Source organism: Micropterus dolomieu, linkage group LG20 (genome assembly GCF_021292245.1).
Source record: "Micropterus dolomieu isolate WLL.071019.BEF.003 ecotype Adirondacks linkage group LG20, ASM2129224v1, whole genome shotgun sequence".
Lineage (NCBI taxonomy): Eukaryota > Metazoa > Chordata > Actinopteri > Centrarchiformes > Centrarchidae > Micropterus > Micropterus dolomieu.
The window spans coordinates 399536-407076 of NC_060169.1; the positions used below are offsets into that span (position 1 = coordinate 399536).

At 44.0% G+C, this 7541-nt stretch overlaps 1 protein-coding gene across 5 annotated transcripts in view; it reads right to left on the reverse strand.

Moving 5' to 3' along the window:
• Positions 1-7541, reverse strand: part of large2 (LARGE xylosyl- and glucuronyltransferase 2) — a 101430-nt gene that overhangs the window by 39023 nt on the left and 54866 nt on the right. Inside the window, exon 1 of one of the 5 annotated variants that reach the window (XM_046031939.1) lies at positions 3763-3915. The exons of the other annotated variants lie outside the window; for them this stretch is intronic. The gene's annotated coding sequence lies outside the window, so the exon portion shown is untranslated. Of the gene's footprint in view, positions 1-3762; positions 3916-7541 lie in introns of those variants that run through there. 5 annotated transcript variants of the gene reach the window in all.

Genomic DNA, 7541 nt, shown 5'->3' on the forward strand with positions numbered 1-7541 from the left:
GTATGTGTGTGTGTGTGTGTGTGTGTGTGTGTGTGTATGTGTGTGTGTGTATGTGTGTGTGTATATATATATGAGTGCTGGAAAAACATTTTTGGTACCAATTCTTTCCTGGAGTTTGATAAGGAGCGGGTCTGCACTGGCACATACTACCTGCAGGAAATAGTCATATGCTCACACTCCAACAGCGAAGAAAAGCTCTCACCTCAAATTTGAAGCAAATTTTAAATGTGAAGCTCACTCGAACTCTGTGGGACAAAGTTTAACTCACGTTAATCGGGGCTGGTTACAAGCTAACCTGTTAGCATCTTAGCCTGTGGATATTATTCCAGTTTGGTTAATAGTTGGACTACTTTTAGTGCTTGTGATTTATGCGCTGGCCCTACTGCATATTGCTAAGTTCATGTGTTTAATGAAATGACCACACAGCAAATCTGGTTTAGGTAGTGTTCTAGCAGAGAAAGCTTCGGAAAAAAAAGTGTCCACAGAGCGGAAGAAACGAGGGGTTTAAAAAGGGCCCCAGCATCTTTTTTGTTCATCCTCCTGGGAGGTTAATCCGGCTGTGGTACAGAAAATGCATATTTCATCACAGAGATCAAATATAAGTCATCTTATCATTCACTCTGACTGTCTGACATTTCTTCTGGTTCTGGCAGGAATGAGCTGCTGTAATAAGTCGACTGTACGGCACACCCTCCTGTTCTGATTTTAATTTGATTCCTTTAGGTCAGAGGCGTGCTCGACTTAATCTGCTGTACTGTTGGCACGCTGGCCCTGCTCTGTGAGGTCGAGTGTATTTCTTTGTGATTTATCAGAGTGAGCTGAGGTGGGATTAGTGGGTTTGTGACCGGGGACGACCTTTTCATTTCATTTCCCTGCACTCCCACAGACGCAGGCAGGAATTCACAATGATACACTGTCTGCCTTTGTCCGCCTCCCCACAGAGGAGTTGAACCACATTACTCATTTTAAAAATTACTCTTAAACGCCACACAGCGTTTTTACATTATCACTGCTGTTCTTGGTGGAGATTTTTTTTTTTTAATAAACGTAAAATGTGATAACAGCATCAACAAATCACCCCGTACTCGTCTTAAGTTAGGGAGGCACCAATCCAACTTTTTCAGTCCCGATTCCAATTCCTGGGCTTTGGGTGCTGGCCGATGCTGAGCACCAATCAGATACAAGTGTAAAATTAACAAGCTCTATTCCCCACTGTGAGGTAGAGACTGTTCTTTGGCATGAAGCTTCTGGAGGAGCTTGATTAAGTTGGTTGTTTTAAGCTGCTTTTCCACCAAATGAACTAAACCCCGGAACTAGGAACCTTTGGAGGAACTCACTGCGTTTCCACCGCAGGGACCAGGTCTAAATGTAGTTCTACTGTCTTCATTTTACCCTCAAAAAGTCCCTGTTCAGTGGGGAAGCACTTTCCAAAAGTACCGGTACTTTGGACTTGCCTTGCAGGGAAATTCTGAATGGGCGAGTAGAGGCTACTGGCTTTAAATCGAGCATGTCGGATGTTTTTCTACGACTGATCCTCTCTTTTCCACTGTTGTTTGCAAAACAATTAAAAAAAAAATAATCATAATAGTCAGATAGCAACGGCGAGACCGAGACTTGTGTGGCAGGACTTGCCCATAAGGACTTTAGTACAGTGTTTACGTCAGCTGGTTAATTTGCCTAATCTTCGCAGCTCTTTAGACCGCGGTGGAAACGCAAACAGTGGGCTAAAGGACTTTTAGTTCCTTGAAAAGAGATCCGAAGACTTAAAAGTTCTGGGTACTTTTGGTGGAAACGCAGCTTTATATTTTGCAGAGGCGTCCCTCGAAACATTGGTTTTGCAGATATTCAATTTTATTAAAAATGCGCTAATTGATGACAAAAGTTCTCATTGCACATTTCATAAACAGCAGGTCTAGATCATTAATATTAACAGAGACAATTCTCACCATGAGCAAGCACTTGGCAACAGAGGCAAGGAAACCTCTTTTAGGAGGTGGAGAAAGCAGATTTTCAATCTGCCTGGACCATGTCCTGTCCATACTGCCAGTAACCGTTGAACTTCTTGGCGTTTCAAGTGTGATGCAATGCTATGTTAGCTCTCCTAGTAAAATGTTCGGGTCTACCGGTGCACTGCTGACGCAACATGTAGTATATGCACGCAAGTGAACTGAATCGACCGACCGACGGTGATGGATACGACACATGCTTTTGGTGTGAGAGACCCGGGTTCGATTCCCACTGTGACAAGACACTTAACGGCTAGTTGCTCCAGAGGCGTGCAACCTCTGCCATATATAGCAATGTCTTGGATAAAAGCGTCTGCTAAATGAATAAATGTAATACTCGATCTAGCTATTTGAGGCAGAAACAGGCCAGTGTCCGTATCGGAGCATCCCTATTTAGTCAGTCAGATGATCATAGTGAAAAGGATTGTGCACTAATGGTCCATGGTTTATAAATCATACTTCCAGCAGCATTATGTCAGGGGTTAATTTTGCTTCTATGATTATTAGTAGTTCATAGACTCACCGGCCACTTTATTAGGTACACCTGTTCAATTGCTTATTAACACAAATAGCTGCCAATCACATGGCAGCAACTCAATGCATTTAGGCATGTAGACGTGGTCAACACTTGCTGAAGTTCAAACTGAGCATCAGAACCCGGTACTAGCAAGGTGTACCTAATAAAGTGGCCATATGTGGACCCCAGGACAAGTAACTAGACAAGTAAAAATATAAAAAAATAACACTGACCAATGCAAGTACACTTTGGGCAATTAAATGGCTTTTTTATATTTTTAAGTAAATTTAGGCACAGAACATGGTTAATAAAACATGTAATTAAAACACAGTTTAATTGGTTTCAAATTCCATTGGCAGTCAACACTTTGCACACTTTGTGCATGCTTTGCCATATTTTGGGAGAAACAAATGAACTAGGAATATACTGAGCATGTGCATGAGCTTTGGTAGAAATGGCTTATGTTGCAGGAGGAGGAGGAGGACCCAGTGATAAAATACATTTTAAAAGCTCAACAGCTTATCTCGTTTTCAGTGGAACTACCACAGAAATATTTCCACTTAAAACTGTTCACAGCGATCAGGGGGTTATTGTTTTTAGAAAGAGACCCTGCTGTTGAGTGTTGTTTTTCCCTTTAATTTTTTTTTTAAAATGGGATTTTCCAATGCTGTGAGCACCACAAACCAATCAAATTCCATTAATCTCCATTGCATTGATGGGGAAGCAGTAATCTCAGAGAAATTAAACCAAAACTATCCGCGTGGATAGAAACCACTGGAGGTGGAGGTAAAACAGCGTGTCTGCTTGTTAAGGCACTTCAACAAACATCAAGAAAACCACCCCCTCCGACAGTACACTGAAGCTGGCAGGTGTAAAGGTGCCTTGTAATAACATCTCAAAGGCAAACAGATAAATACAAGTCAGCGGTCGCTCGAGAGATGAAAGGAAAAAAGCTTTGATGAATCGACAGACAGGAAACCTGACGGGAGATCGACGATCTGCACTACAAAGACTGAGTGGAGGAAGACATGCTGGAAGATACTACTCCTGTTTACACACATGCAGAGATACATATTGCTTCCACTCCTACGCCTTCTCACAGTCGTCCTATTCCACTCGCTTCATGTCCAGTTCTGCCTTTTCTTAAATCAAACTAACAAGCCAGCAACACCACCTTCAAGGCTGCACACACACGTGAACCAGTAACCAGCAGCAGCGACCTTTGCCCCGTCGTCCTACCTGAATATTTCCCTTCCTGCGTTCAGCGGGATCTAAACATGTGGCTTTAAGTCCAAGTTCAGCAGCGCAGAGTGAACTGAGTGCTCCTCCTTCTCCTAATCCTCCTCTTTCAGAGCTCTCCAGTGCCAACAATAAACCTGAGAGCTCTTTTCTGTCTCTCGGCAGACTTTTGTCCCAATTCCTCAACCTCTGTCCCTGCTTCGTGCCCTCCTTTCCTTCCCTCTGCCGCTCTCCTCCCACTGCTCCTCCTCCTCCTCCTCGTGCACAAACATGCCATAAATCGCCTCCACCTCCGAGGGAGCGGCTCTGATTTCAGCCCCCCTCTCCTTCCTCTCCGGGCTTTTACTGAAACGAGTTCAGCTCCCGTCAGACAGATGGGGGGGGGAGAGGTGGAAAGAGGGAGAAAGGAGCGGTGTCATCTTACATACTATCAGGAATAATAGAGAAGAGCTTTTTTCTCGAGCTGTGGAAAATCTTTTGAGACCAGAAAAAGAGGCGTTTATATTCGGTTGCCTCCGTGAGTGCAGGAGGGATAACAGGCTCATCTACTGCACAGCATTGTTTCAGCCAGTGCACCATCGCGTGCGACTGGTCAACAAGTCAAGATCTTCACTTAAAGCAAGACTATGTGTGTGCCTTTCTGATGCTGTGTTCGTGTTAGCAAATGTCTTTACCCAAAACTGACAGTTTCCATCCTGCAGGCGTTGACTCAGACGCTGTGGTAGTGGTTGCTAGGAGCAGCTAACTTAATGTTCCTTCAGTCGTAGAAATATTTTCCCAAACACAGCCATTCACAGCACAGACAGAACACAAACACGAACACGAACATCATTCATGAGAGATGACCTGCAATGTTCGAACTGTGGCAAATGACAGCAGCAAGACCCTGACTATGGAAAAGGGTTTTCAGTAGGGCTGCTCGACTTTGTATACTTTACAAGCACGGACCAGGTAAAGCAACGCTTAACACGCCTGGTTTAAGCACAAATAAAGTTAATTGTAAAGCAGGGGTTAGCTCACAGGAGACTCCCATTTTATTTTGTCCTCTCGCGGCTCACATTTCTCCTAAATTATGACAAATGTTCACAACTTTGTCCTTTTCATTACAGTTTCTGACGCTGTACAATGCAACTGCCCGACAACTCCCTCCAACTTCCAACATGACAGGTTTAACCTCAGATTAATGCCACCTGCCCGTCAGTGGACACACCAGAATTATTTCAGTGAAGACCAATATGTTTCAAACACGCCAGTGATGTACTCAGGAGCGGCCTAGTCAAAGCCCAGGACACAGCCACACAGTAACTAGACCACATTTAAACCAGAACTGACCGCTTTAGATCAAGGCCCCGGTTTAATATACAACCTGTCCAGGAAACCGGCCCCGATGTTTCACTCCTCTGGCTGTGGTATGGATGAACATTAACAAACACATGGAGTACCTGCAGGTATTAGCTCGTCGCTTTGGATATGCCAAACACGATTTCACTGACTCATCCTCTGTTTTTCTGCGCCCGCAGGCACGAAGGTAAGTTCCGCGTCACGATGGAGGGAGTGCTCTGTAATTACAGAGCACGCAGACCTACAGTGTTTGGCAGCGCAGGGTCGAGAACCCGCCGGAGCAGGCCGCATGCCTGAGCTAACGAAGCTCTGCTGATAGATGCTTCATTACGGACGGAGATCAGTGGAGCGGATCGGCAGGGAGGCTGAGAACCGAGCACCTCCGCAGCTCTTATCTCTTCTCCGGAAACAACTCGCGCTCTATCTGAAGACGCAGCCTCGGGGAAAACTCAACACTGCACATGAGCAATGCCAGGAACGTCTGTAATCACCGACTGTAACTTAAACTGTGTGCAGAGCTCTGGGCAAGCTCTACCTGGAGCCTCACTTTATTTCCAGGAGGTTATTCCAGGTTATTTTCAGCGACACAGATCAGTAACACAAATCTCTCTCAATGCAATTCATTCTTTAGCTTCTTCAGTGCAGATACTGTAGGAAAACAAACACATATGTTCACTGTCCACATTTCCTCATTGTGCAGATAAAAAAAAAAAAAGGCATCCGAGCAGCAAAAGGTTTCTTTGAAAACATATTTTCTGTCACAAACTTCTGGGAGGGAGGTTGAGTGCTGTATGGAAATAACGTGGAAACAAAAGGCTTCAGAAACACTAAAACCCACAAGAAACGTCCCAAACAGACAGCAGGCCTTTGAGAAAAATGGTTAAAATAAATATAACTAAAACGTTGTAGGTTGTTTAAACATAACATAATAATTCTGTCACAATCAACAACAACATATCCCATGAGTCTTAGCATCCAACAACTGCAGCTCCCATGAGGCTTCTGTGGTTAACAAAGAAATCTTTGTGGTATCTTTAACTTTGAAAGATCGAGCGAGAGAGATCAAGAGACGTTGAGGACAAGCAGTGGAACCTCAGACTGATAAATAACTGTACAGATTTTCAAATTATTATTATCGTTTGATATTTTAGTAATTGTTTTGTTGTTACATTTGATACTGATTTTTTTTATTTATTATTTTTTGTCTAATATATACACACACGCTTAGTTTTTTTAATTTTATTTTTAATATATATTTTTTAACACGGTTTTATTTATTTATTTTATTTTTAATATATATATTTAATAAACATGCTTACTGTTTTATTTTTAATTTTTTTTTTTTTTAAACACACACACACACACACACGGTTTTATTTATTTATTTTATTTTTAATATATGTTGTGAGAGAGAGCGAGAGACTGCAATAGGTTGGTCTTCTTTTCATGTCAGCAACAGAAAATTCAGGTCAGCGGGTCAACAACACTTTCAGAAGTTTACTCCAAGAAAAACAACACCTTTTATTTATTTTTATTGCCGTCTCTCCTCTGGCTGCGAGAGGATCAGGTGACTGTCCTCTAGACGACCTGACAACTTAACACCAACACTTCCCTCCTCGTTCAGGGGTCAGAGGTCAGGTTCACCGGCCCACGGGAGGGGGGGGGTTACTGCAGGCGGGTAGCACATAAACAAGGAGTGGGAGGAAAGGTGAAGAGACGGAGGATCTGGTTTCCTTGACGGACATAGAAAGAGTCCGGCGGAGGAGGTGGTGGGTGTGAGGGGGTTCAGTGGACAGGCGAGGGCAGGGGTGAGGAGTTGGGTTTCCTCCCCTCCCACCTGCTGCACATCCCTCTTCCTCCTCACTTCCACAGAAGTCTGAACTCTGCAGAGTCTCAAACTTATCTGCTTCATCGATACGACACAGAGACCTGAGGACAGCAGGCGCCGAGCAGACTCATACAGGTTTCTTCTATTCCAAAATTAAAATATGGTAAAAACACATTTTCCCCACTTTCATTTGCAGTATCTCTCCCTCTCTCTCCCACGAAGGTTAAAGTCAAGGGCAACTGGACTTGGTTGAAGATACTGGAAGATGTTTCGTCCCTCATCCAAAGGACTTCTTCAGTTCTGACTGACTGGCAGGGAAACTCAGCTATTTAACCTCAGTGGGGTCGTTGGCCCGGGTCATCGATACCGCCGGTTCGTTAGTGTTCCTTGTTGCTGTGACGACAGTCGTTACGGTCGTTAAGACTACCTGTGGCCGAGACTGAACGACCATCGTTGGTATCTTCACCTGAGGCCAATAGGTTACGTTTGTTGAGTTTCCTGGGAAGTGATGAAAGGACAGCATTGTAAGTGGGGGATAAGTGGTGGCGTAGACCCCCTCCCCTGTTCAATGACGGCTTCTCCACCCTGGTGTAGATGCTTCCTTGACACC